Below are 13,085 nucleotides of genomic sequence, written 5' to 3'. Positions count from 1 at the left end.
ACCGTAAAATATCTTGTAAAATATTCTTTTTTCGATTATCTTATCCTAATACTTTTATGTACAAAATAATGAAAGGAATCAATTGGTGTAAAGAAAACACATAGTTATTTTTAAGAAAAAAAATGTAATTGTTAATTGCAAATTACATTTCTTTTTCGAAACAATTATGTGTTTTCTTTACACCAATTGATTCCTCTATGTATATATATATATATGTCATTAATCAAAGTGGAATTATTTTCAACCGTCTGTATCTCAAGACACAAAATTCTGATTATTAGTACGCTCTTGAGCTGCTGAACGGCTATATGTATAGGTCCCAGATTTACATTATCAGTTCGTGAAGATTTGTTTTACTGACATGTGTATCTGCTTGGAGAGATTTACAATTGCATTGTAAACATTCGTGTTTCAGTTGATCGTTGTATTAGAAAAGCTCTATCAGGTAATATATAAAATAAAATTTTATAATATTATTGCAAAATCCCAACAATGATTAATAATACTATAATTATTTTAAGGGCATTATTTTAACATAAATTTCTTCAAATATCACAAGCTGGTAGTTTTATATGATTTTATATGATTTTTTAAATTATAATTTTATTAAATATATATTATAACAGAAGTATTGTTATAGAAATATTAACAATTAGATACACAACAAAACAAAAGAACAAACACTTATAAGAAATCACGATAATTATACAATTTGTATATTATATGAAAATACAATATAATAGAATAATAATTTTGATAAAAATCAAATAAAAATTAATAAAATAATTCTTTGTTTATGATACAATTTGCGAATGCTTAATTAAATAGTTTTGGTTTATAACAAAAAACTCTGTTTATAAAACAATAAAAGTATATTTATAGATCTTAGATACTTTCGAACAAAAATTTGCATACAAGTGAATTTTAAGTGGATGTTGTGATGTAATCGCTCAAGATTTTTATACATTATACAGCTATAGATTAAATAAAATTATAATTAAAATACTAATGTTAGAAACAATTTATATGTTAAATGTTTGCGACAAGAATTAATATAAGAATTGATATAAGGAATAATACTCGCTCTAATTAATGACTTTGCAATAAGTTCTCGAAATTTTATCTTTTACAATAAAAAGCAATTGCAAGTAATGGTCGAAAAATTAAGAATATTTTTATTGGAGATTCATATATTTTTTTTATTACATAAATAATATTTTTTTCCTTTAAAATAAACAAATTTATCATATTTTTCCATGAATTTTTAAAGTTAACTATAAAAAAATATATGTTTGACGCATTTCAGTGATCTTTCTATTATTCTCTCTCATTATGTCTCTTTCTATTTAGGATAACATTTAAAATTAGACAAGATAATTATCAATTTTGTCGGAGAATTAATACTATTTATCTTGTGACACGTGTGATTCAGGAATCAAAGAAATAGAAGAAGATCAATAAATAGAAGAAGTTTAATTTGACAGTTAAGAATATCAACGTTAGATTCGTTAGAAAGGAACGATGTTTATAAATATATTGTTATTATTCATGTTTATTTTATTGATATATTATTATTACGTACATTATGGAAGAAAAGGACGACTTCTTCATCTTTTACCGGGACCCCCGAGCGTTCCGATTTTTGGTCATATATTCCTAGTCCAAGTTTCAGCAGGCAAGTACAAAAGTTTCTACTAAAATTATAAAAATATCTGTCTTTGACGCGTAAATTAGTAGAACGCACAGACATTAGATTGTATCTCGCAGATATCTGGCAAGCACACTGTTTCAAATAATTTTTCAAATTATTGTATTGTAATGTGCCAATGTGTTGAATCCCAATAAATATAACCAGTCAAATAAAAATATGAATACAAAGAAATATTAAACGTACATTAATTTTTTATGTTTCAATTACTAGTCAGAAACATGACTCACCAGATTCTGCGCTTTTTGCAAATTAATAACGGTATGCTGTTATGTATCTCTCATGTTGGTTTGAAATTCAAATGTATAAATATGTCTTCGGTTGTCAGGACATAAACATAGACTCAACCGAGAACAAACTCGGTTCACTTGATAATAACAAATATAAATATGTGAACAAACATCTCATCTATTTTCGATAAATTATCGATTATTGTCACAAATGCAAGTCCTCCGTATCACTATATTTATAATATATTTTTTAGTGGAACAATGGAAATTATTGTGTACACTATGTGATAAATATTATCCTATTTTAAAAGTATGGGGATTATTCGAATTTACTGTGTCTATCCGTCATCCAGATGATCTGGAGGTAATAAAGAAATTTCTTTTAAAAGATTTAATTCTCTATAGACTCCATAGACATTACTTTAGCTAGAGATTTAGGAATCTTGTATTTCACAAGAAGATTTTTGATGAAAATATTTCTTAAAAAAATAAAAAGAATCGATGCAAAATTCTATATAGATTAGATTAAAATATGAGATACAATTAGTAAATTATTTGTGCATTTGAGATTGAATGCTATAATAACTAGATGTTTCCGGTGATTTTAGAAGATACTAAGCAGCACTAAACACATCGAGAAAAGTCGTACATATAATATATTACATCCCTGGCTCGGCACAGGTCTCCTCACCAGTATAGGTAACATAATAATGTTAGCATATGAAAACATACAAACTTTTTTATTACAGTTTGTTATCGTGTATTAAGGGAGTATTCTAGTCTAGCGGAAAAATTGACTTTTTTTTTGCATATTTTGCAAATATTTAGTATGGAAAATATGCCTGCAAGAAAATTTAGCCCGATTCATAAAATTGACAATGTTATAGTACCTGGGAACGATCTCTGGCATGCGCTCGGCACTCAGGCCGCGCAGTATTCAATAGAGCATTGTATCGGCATTTATATTTCAATTAGGTTTGGCTAGTGAATTGCTGGAACATTGTTTAGGAGCAGAAACACAAGATAACAATGAAAATTCGTTTAATGTATTGATTTGGACTTTGCTCCACAACACCTTCATTCTGGTAAAGATTGTTGAAATGGCAACTTTTCTGGTAGTTAAGCAAAATAGCCGGAGTCATGAAAGTGATGGACTAACTTTTCTTCATAACCTTATTAAATTTTGTATACCGCGCTTATTTATAATTATTTTTTAGTAAAAAAATTTTGAAACATACTTGAAGTATGTACATATAAATATGTGAGAGAAAACTATATCCCAATAAAACTTATTCTTTTCTTTAAACAAATTCGCAAAAATAGCATACAAATTCGACTTTTAGACTAGATTACTCCCTTAAATTTTTCATTTTAAATCAAACATCATTACGTAACTTTCTAATAAATTTTAGTATGTTTTTTATTTACCAATCTAAGATTTAAGTACAAAATAATAATTAAATTCAAGTTAATACTTTCAACATTTACCTTAGAAATTTCACGAGAAGATATATTTAAACGATTATAAAAGAATTTTACGATATATCAAGCGACGCGGTAGCGTCGTGACGCCAAGTACATAAAAAACAGGATCCGAGCATTGAGAGTCACTGCTCTCGACGCGGCGCTACCAAGTAGCTTATCCGGAATTTCACATCATATAAACTTTCGATTAAGATATTTCAGAAACTAAGACCTTAAGAAAAAATCTAACGGCACTTTTATTACATAATGTGAATATAAGCTTTCGATTGCGACCAGTTTGAATAAAATCGGTGCAGTCAATCCCGAGAAATGATGATCGTATATCAAAATTGTTACATTATCCCGGATTTTCTTCAGTCTCACGTACGTATGCTCGCACGCACACAAGCAAAGCGAGTTTGTCCCTCAAGCGGCGTTCACATCGTGCGTATACGGTTATACGGTATGTAAAAGACTTTAACAAGTTATATGTTGTGTGAAATTATTAATGTATAGTGCGGAATAGTGTATAACAAGGAAGAGAAGTGACAAGTTAAGCAGTCAGGTTATTAAACACAGATTAATAATGAATAAATAAAAATGATAAAAATAAAAATAATAATAATAAATAAATAAGTAAATAAATAAAACTATAGTGCGGAACAAGGAAGAGAAGTGACATATTAAAGGTTATTATCAAGCGACGCGGTAGTGTAGCGCGACGCCAAGTACATTTATTATATAATAAAAACACAGACTTGTGTGTGTGACACTTAACAACAATCAAGTGGATTGAAAAAATTCATCAAAAAGTAAAAATATTGTAAAATTTTTTTCATTATCTGTTTAGACATAATATATTTTGACATATTATATATTAATCTTAATAAAGAGAATAGACAGTTATCATTTTGTGGAATATAATTATGTAATTTATAATTATATATATATATATGTGTGTGTGTGTGTGTGTGTGTGTGTGTGTGTGTGTGTGTGTGTGTGTGTGTGTGTGTGTGTGTGTCTGTGTGTGTGTGTGCGTACACATTCTCTACTGTATAAAATTGATATTTCACGGCAAATATTATATCAAATTTACAAAGTAAAGTACTCTTAAGTACTTGGCTAATAATAATTATTGATTTCATATTTAGTTTTGATATTTTATTTTTTAATATCTTTTCATGAAAATTATTTGTTGAGATTTCGTTTTTTAGGAAAATGATTTTTTGAGGGAAAATTACTATAAAAAATTATTTTTAAGGAATTTTTTTATTAAAGATGCATACAAGGTAGAATATTTTTTATGTACTTGGCGTATTTTTTTTACCTTTGTAAGGTTTTTTTTAGAGGGATATTGTTATTTAAGATTGGGCAGTAAACATTAAATTAAAGAGGCACTATAATATTTATAAATCTTATATTGTATTATTTGTATTTTATCGCATAATTTTATCTTGTTTTTGTTTCAGGCGTTAAATGGCAAACACGGCGAAAGATACTAACTCCTGCGTTCCATTTTAATATATTAAATCAGTTCATTGATATCTTGATCAAGGAAAGTGATTGCATGACAAAATCTTGAAGGATGTCGGAGGGACAGTTGTAAAGGATTTATTACCATTTATTAGTGAATATACGCTAAACGCGATATGCGGTAATATTCTAAATGACTATGACTTAAGAAAAGAATTTGTTTCTACACGAAGTATCACACACTCACACACACACACACACACACACACTTCACGTAGTCACACGCACGCACATAATAGTACAGTGAAAATAAATAATATTCGATTTTTTATACTCAAAGCTATCAATGAAATATTCACCCATAATAATCTTGGATTGTTCGATCTCGACAGAGTGTCCCAGAATTAGCGGACACGAAATGCACAGCTTGACTGTCCGTGCCAGAAGAAACAACTTTTTCCTTGGGCAAAAATTTGTCTAAATACTACTTTTTAAATAAAAACAACTTTAAGCTAACCAATCAGTGCTCTAAGCTTGAAGCTCAGATACGACAGATGCGTATACATGAGTGTTAGCAGAGTCGGATTTTTCGCGCGTAGTAATGACGATTAACCAGTGATGTATCAGTTTATAGGCGAAGTTAATTTGGTAGGCTTAAGCAAACTCATCTGACTGCTTCAATTGAGTGATTAATAGTGATTATTATTTTGAATTTGTGATTTTAAGTTCAGTAAAATTGAGAAGTTAAAAGTATATATCTTCTCATATTTTCTATAAGAAATATTTTTTATTTATTTATATTTTCAAGAAATGTGTTTTGTTTAACGAATCTTTTTCTGTTCCAGTTTAATTAAATTTCTTATAATTATATACATATAAATATATATTTACATAAGCAAAAAGGTGTATCGCTACCGTTCGTAAAAAATTTTCACGGGTAAGCGGTACATCTTTTTATCTACATTAGATACTTTATTGAGACCGTGCGTCCATATGAAAAATCTGACCTATTTGCCAACATTGTACGGCGTACATGGCACTTGAGGCTGTACGTTATTTTATGTATATCTTTTAATATTTAAAAACGTTGGAATCGAAATTATTCACATGTTATCTAATCTATTTATTTTATTTTCAATCGTTGTTTCAGTGATATCAATTAGAAAATGTTCTCTTATTAAATAAGTTGTATTCAAAATAGCGATATTGAATAATATCATGAGTAGTTCTTATAAAATCTTTAATAATGTAGTGACACGCGCGCTGTGCGCGTACTACTCCTGGTTCAAGCATAATTTAATTAATTGTTCTCGTTTAAATAGTAGTATTTAAACGCACTTTTACCACAGGCAAAAGTTATTTCTTCTGGCACAGACAATCATGTTGTGCATTTTATGTCCACGAATTCTGTAACACTCTGTATAATAAATACATTTTAGAAACTGCCATGGGTGTCTCTTTGCAAAAACTCGGCGAGTTCCAACAACAGTATCGAAATGCAATTCACGAAATAATCGAACTGATAATTTATAGGTAATTTAATATATGAGAGTATAACAAATAATTGTATGTGTGACATATCTATGATCTTTTAAATTATTATAATAATATAACTATACATTTTGAAAAATAGATTGATTATTAAAGTCATGCGAAGGTGAACAACTATTTGTATCAATGTTAATATAAATATCGATTTGTTTAAGCCCGTAATTAGCAATTAAAATGTATTGTGCGTGTTCTATTAAATGTTTTATTTAAAATTGCTTTCAATCTCGAAACTATTGAAAAATTAAGAAAAATGAATTATGTGGGCAATAAAAAAAAATATTTAGCTTTGATAAAAAAATGTTTAGCTAAAACGAAAATACAATGTTTTTAGAAGGATCTACATAACTTTTTCGTCACATATATGTAGTTTTAAATTTTTCATATATTGTCTATAATCTATGATTATTTAGAGTTAAGATTACTCTATTACTTCATGATAGTTTTAAATAAGGCTTTACAAAGTAAAATTATTATTGAAATTATATAACTTAATGAATTGCGATTTAGAGCAATAAGGCCTTGGTTGCTTAATGATTTATTATTCTCACTATCGTCACAAGGAAGTAGACAAAAAGAGGTCTTGAATATATTGCACGGATTTACAGAAAAAGTACGTTATAAATTATGTTATCTCAAGTCCTTCAAACACTTTTAAAAATTACAATAAATCTTGTAATATTAATAGCATATTACATTATTAATATTTATAATGTAATACAATATGCTAATACTTTGCTATTTAATACAAAAATTAAATAAATCGTACTCGTGTATAGGTTATCGCGGAAAGGAAACTTTATCATGAACACACAGGTAATCGATACTTAAAGAATCTTGAAGACGATAAAGAGACGGAGGCAGAAGATGTCGAAGTATTTGGAAGTATGTAAGAAATCAGATCTTCTAACTTAAATTCGACTTCGCAATCTAAAATTATAAATTATACTTGCACTATTTACACTAAATATCTGTATAATTACACGAAATGATGCACTATACGTCCGCTATCAAAATAAATTATTACTATTTGTAAGAATGTCTAAATTTTAACGAGACCAATGTTATATAATTAAAGCGCGAAATGCAAAAATGAGATAATCGCTAATATGCCTTGCTTATTTCTAGTTAAAAACAAACGGCTAGCCATGTTGGACCTTTTAATAGCGGCATCGCGAGAAAATTCTTTAACTGATTTGGATATAAGAGAGGAAGTCGATACTTTCATGTTCGAAGTACGTATATGTAATATTTCTTTAATTTTTTTGTACATATTATCTAAGCACATATAACAATATGATCTGATACAATCTGATTACAGGGTCATGATACTACAGCAATAGGTATAATGTTTGCTTTATTATTATTAGCTGAACACAAAGATGTTCAGGTATAACTCAATATCTTGCGATATATTATTTAAATTGCGATTTTTATTCAAAATAGTACAAATATCAAATTTTTGTTTACAGTGTATTTTTCTATATATATATCAATATATAAATTGCAAAAAAATTAAAACATCTCAAAACAAATATGTACAATATGTTTTGATTTATTATAAATTTATTTTTATTTATGCGTATAAAATCCTGAATTGAAAAATATATTTTGATTATTACCGATGACATAGGAACGTGTGAGGGCTGAAATTAATACCGTGATGCAAGAGAACGGAGGGAAATTTACCATGAAATCATTGCAAAATTTATCATATTTAGACAGATGTTTAAAAGAAGCGTTACGTTTGTATCCCAGCGTGTTTTTAATATTACGAAATACTGCAGAAGATGTAAAACTACGTAATTAATCACTTTATTTGACATGTTTTTGAATATGTCACATAACACGAAGCATAAATTATAGAACGTAAAATTTAATATACATATTATATTACATTTTAAAAATACAATATTATGTACATATTATTTTTCTCAAAAAAATCTTATTTTTATAAATTTTGAAATTTTATAATACTTTTCAGGTTCATATGTCGTACCTGCTGGAACGAACTTACATCTTAATATTTACGGAGTTCACAGAGATCCTAATTTTTGGCCAAATCCAGAAGTATTTGATCCAGATAGATTCTTGCCCGAAAAGATACGAAATCGTCATCCTTATTCCTATTTACCATTCAGCGCAGGACCAAGAAATTGCATAGGTGAATTGGTTGTGATTTTCGTTTCTCTTCATGCTGATAGTTTTTGACAGACTTTGAATTTTATGTATTATTAGGTCAACGATTCGGCATGTTGGAATTGAAGGCTATGATAGCTCCTTTGGTGCACAATTTTTATTTGGAGCCCGTTGAATATTTGAAGAATATTCAGTTGAGGACCAATATAATACTTCGTCCTTCTCATTTGGTTCATGTGAGATTTATCCCCATCAAATGCAAATAGCCGTTTAAAACTAACTCAAATATACATGAATGAAAGATGTGCAAATTGCGAGAAAATCTTTATATATATTATATATGCAATTATAAACAAAATACACACTGTATATGAACATAATATTTAATTATAAAAATATGGAGATAGATACTGTTTGCTAACAAAAATATAGAAAATTTTTAACATTTTTAACATTTAAAAATCAATACGATTCTCATTTAAAAAATAATTATTTGACTAGAAAGTAATCTCTGCAAGAAGTGGGAGTTACATGCGTCGATTTAACTTCGTTTGCCTTAACGTGTTACATCTTTGTTCAAGATTAAAATAGTCAAAGCCTTTTTGTAGATTCCTTGAAGCTACAGTTGAATTTTTGTGGACTGTCCATAGGGCTGTCTCATCTGCGTATGTTGCGGTCATTACACGGACGTTTATAATTACTAAGTCCGCAGTATATAGTAAGTACAGCACTGGGCCAAGCACGCTGCTCTGAGGAATTACACCGTAAAGTTGAGAGACCGCGTCTTGTTTCATAAAATATCAAGCTTAAAGGTAAGATTGTAGAATATTAAAATAATGGATTGACAGATTTTGTTTTATCTTGTAGAATAGTAGGATAATATGATAGTAAAATAACAGATTTAAAGATTTTGTTTTATCTTATATTGCAATTCGCCAGACTCTATCAAACGTCTGAGAAATATCAAGAAAGACTTCAGAGCATTAACTTTTTGCGGCGATTCCTTTATGGATTCTCCTGGCCAATTTATGTACTAAGCAGTGTATATAATGAGATTATTATATATTATATAATTATATAGAATGAGAGAAAATGAAAAAGATTGGAAAAGAATAAAAAGAAATATGAGAATATGAGAAAAAAAGAGAGAACATTGTATAGAATAAGAGAAAATAAAAAGGATCGTGCGAAGAGATGTGCGAAAATCAGAATGATTGAAAGAAAATGAAGGAAAATAAATTAAATTAAATTACAGGAAGATTAGTCACTTTTAAAATATTAATTAATTAATTTTAATATTAAGGTATTAATTTTAATAGCTTAGAAAAATAATAATAATAAGAAGAAGAAGAAGAATAATTAAGAATATTTAAATATAATAAATTTAAATATAATAATAAATATAAATAAATATAATAATATATTCTATCATTATAAACAAAAGACAATTGATCATAACCATTGATGCATCGATAAAATAGTTATTTGATCTCTGATTGACTAAACAACCGCTCATGTTTTGTGAATGTTGCTAATGGATTTTTACAGTCGATCAGTTCATTTATTGTTATGTATTTGGCATCACGATACTATCGCGTCGGTTGATTAGTTTCTATGATTTTTACATATATCTTTATTATATAACATTTTTAATATTTCGAAACATGATAAATCAAGAACATAACTTTGTAATTCTTGTATTTCTAATAAACGTAATTTTCAAAAGTTATATAATTATTTTTATAGAAAAAAAAGCAGACTTAAACAATATATACATCTTATATACATATATATGCACTATAAACACTTCAGCAACAATTTTTTTGGCGTGGAAGTGACATCTCGTTTTATTATCATGTTGTTTTCAATATCAATCTTCTTAATGACACGAACTAATCGAGTCATTAGATTAATGATGTATAAATGATATTTATTAATGATATATATATATATATATATATATATATATAATTTATATATAATTTATATATATATAATTTATAATTTCGAAACTTTCGACATAATATACCTTTTTTAGAAGGGATTAAAGAAATAGTTGTAATTACTATAAATATAGTTATTTTCAGTGTCAACTATAAAGTTAAAGTTATTTTTACTAGGCACAAGGTTATTATTCTATTCCGAATCACAATTATGGCATACATAATAAGAATCGTCTTTGGTACAGTTATTAAGGAACCAGCCCTTACAACATGTTACTTTCGTCCACAGAGTGTTGTGTTACTTTTATCCTCAGACACTTTTTTTAGAATAAAAGTATTATAACCTAAATATGATTCAAGACTTATCCAAATCAACTATAAAAATTTATGAACACATTGTAAAAGAATGCACCGGTAAATAATTACGTCAATATATACACTTTAATTAAGCATAAATACAAAGAAACTAAAACAAGAAATACTTACGTGAATAATGTAAATACACTAATTTTACTCCTGCATGTGCAACCGATGTGCGATCGTTCTACAATAATTAGCTGAAAAGGAAAGGAATCAGAGCGTATGCGTTTGACTATATAGTAAAAATTATTTAACATATTATGCAGGTTAGTAGGAGGCTTGTTACTTTCATGACGCTGTTACTTTTGCTCCCGGTCTGTCCTATATACGTATGTATATATACAGGGTGGACCATTTTAACCTTTAATGGAGAATAACTCGAAAACCAAGCCCGGGAGAGAAAAATGTTTCAGACAAAAGTTGATTGGTTTCGAGGAGGCCATAAGATGGTATCATTGGTTTGACCTTGAAGAGTTATTTGAAGGTCACATGAAGGTCACCTTCAATTTCTTAAATGGAACCTACTATTTGTCATTGCATATTCTTATAGCTTATCTCGAGAGCTTTCCAAAACACTATAATTAAGTACCTTTTCGTTAAGTACTTTTTGAGTTATGAGGCTTGAAATAATTTCTTAATTTTACATAAACCGTAAAATATCTTGTAAAATATTCATTCTTCGATTATCTTACCTTAATACTTTTACGTACAAAATAATGAGAGGAATCAACTGGTGCAAAGAAAACACATAGTTGTTTTGAAGAAAAGATATGTAATTTGCAATTAACAATTCCATATTTTTTCTTAAAAAAACTATGTGTTTTCTTTACACCAATTGATTCCTCTCATTATTTTGCACATAAAAGTATTAAGGTAAGATAATCGAAAAATGAATATTTTTCAAGATATTTTATGATTTACGTAAAATTAAGAAATTATTTCAAGCCTCATAACTAGGAAAGTACTTAATGGAAACTAACTTAATTATAGTGTTTTGGAAAGCTCTCGAGATGAGCTACAAGAATGTGCAAAAATATATAGGGTATTCCATTTAAAAAAATTGAAGTGACCTTCACGTGACCTTCAAATGACTCTTCAAGGTCAAACCAATGGTACCATCTTATGGCCCCCTCGAAACTAAACAACTTTTGTCTGAAACATTTTTCTCTAAAATGCTTAGTTTTTGAAAGAAAAGGGGTGTACGGGTGGTCTAGGACACCCTGTATATATATATATATATATATATATATATATATATATATATATATAAATTAATGATACACACGTGCGTGTGTGTGTGTATGTGTGTGTGTGCGTTTGTGTCATTAAGCAAAGTGGAATTATTCAACCGTCGGTATATCAAAACATAAAATTCTGATTATTAATATGCTCTTGAGCTGATGAACGGCTATAAGTATAAGTCTGAGATTTACATTATCAGTTCAAGAAGATTCGTTTTGCTGACATGTATATCTGCTTGGCGAGATTTACAATTGCATTTTAAACATTTGAGTGTTTTAATTGATCGTGTTATTAGAAAATTTATCAGGTAATATATAAAATAAAATTTTATCATACTATTGCAAAATCCCAACAATGGTTAATAATACTATAATTATTTTAAGAGTATAATTTTAATATAAATATTTAATATAAATTTTTCAAATATCACAAGCTGTCAGTTTTATACGATATTTTTTGTTATAATTTTATTAAATATATATTATAACAGAAGTATTTTTACACAAATATGTTTAAGAATTAGATACACAACAAAACGATAGAACAAACACTTATAAGAAATCACAATAATTATAAAATTTGTATATTATATGAAAACACAATATAATATAATAGAATAATAATTTTGTTAAAAAGTCAAATAAATATTAATAAAATAAATCTTTGTTTATGACACAATTTGCGAATGCTTAATCAAATAGTTTTGGTTTATTACAAAATGCTCTGTTTACAAAACAATATAAGTATATTTATAGATCTAATTGTAAGATACTTTCGAACAAAGATTTGCATAGAAGTGAATTTTAAGTGGACATTGTGATGTAATCGCTTAAGAATTTTATATATTTATACAGTTATAGACTAAATAAAATAATAATTAAAATATTAATGCTAAAAACAGTTTATATGTTAAATGTTTGCGACAAGAATTGATACAAGAATTGATATAAGAATTGATATAAGAATAATACTAGTCCT

At 27.6% G+C, this 13,085-nt stretch overlaps 2 pseudogenes across 1 annotated transcript; both read left to right on the top strand.

Annotated features, from left to right (window-relative positions):
* The first annotated feature begins 351 nt into the window (after positions 1 to 351).
* LOC145973608 (cytochrome P450 4C1-like) lies at positions 352 to 8,696 on the top strand (annotated as a pseudogene). The gene is made up of 12 exons (XR_014439511.1): positions 352 to 445; positions 1,433 to 1,675; positions 2,193 to 2,302; positions 2,547 to 2,637; positions 4,872 to 5,056; positions 6,315 to 6,408; positions 6,934 to 7,036; positions 7,203 to 7,308; positions 7,552 to 7,658; positions 7,745 to 7,813; positions 8,057 to 8,225; positions 8,408 to 8,696. The product of XR_014439511.1 is annotated as a cytochrome P450 4C1-like (transcript).
* Positions 8,697 to 12,313: 3,617 nt separating this feature from the next.
* The window catches only part of LOC145973611 (cytochrome P450 4C1-like), a 108,228-nt pseudogene continuing 107,456 nt past the window's right edge, over positions 12,314 to 13,085 (top strand).

Source organism: Camponotus vicinus, unplaced genomic scaffold (genome assembly GCF_025532165.1).
Source record: "Camponotus vicinus isolate PSW18456_S1 unplaced genomic scaffold, iyCamVici1.0 SCAF_6, whole genome shotgun sequence".
Classification (NCBI taxonomy): domain Eukaryota; kingdom Metazoa; phylum Arthropoda; class Insecta; order Hymenoptera; family Formicidae; genus Camponotus; species Camponotus vicinus.
Note: the sequence above shows the minus strand (reverse complement) of the source record. Positions and strands in the feature narration are given on the sequence as shown.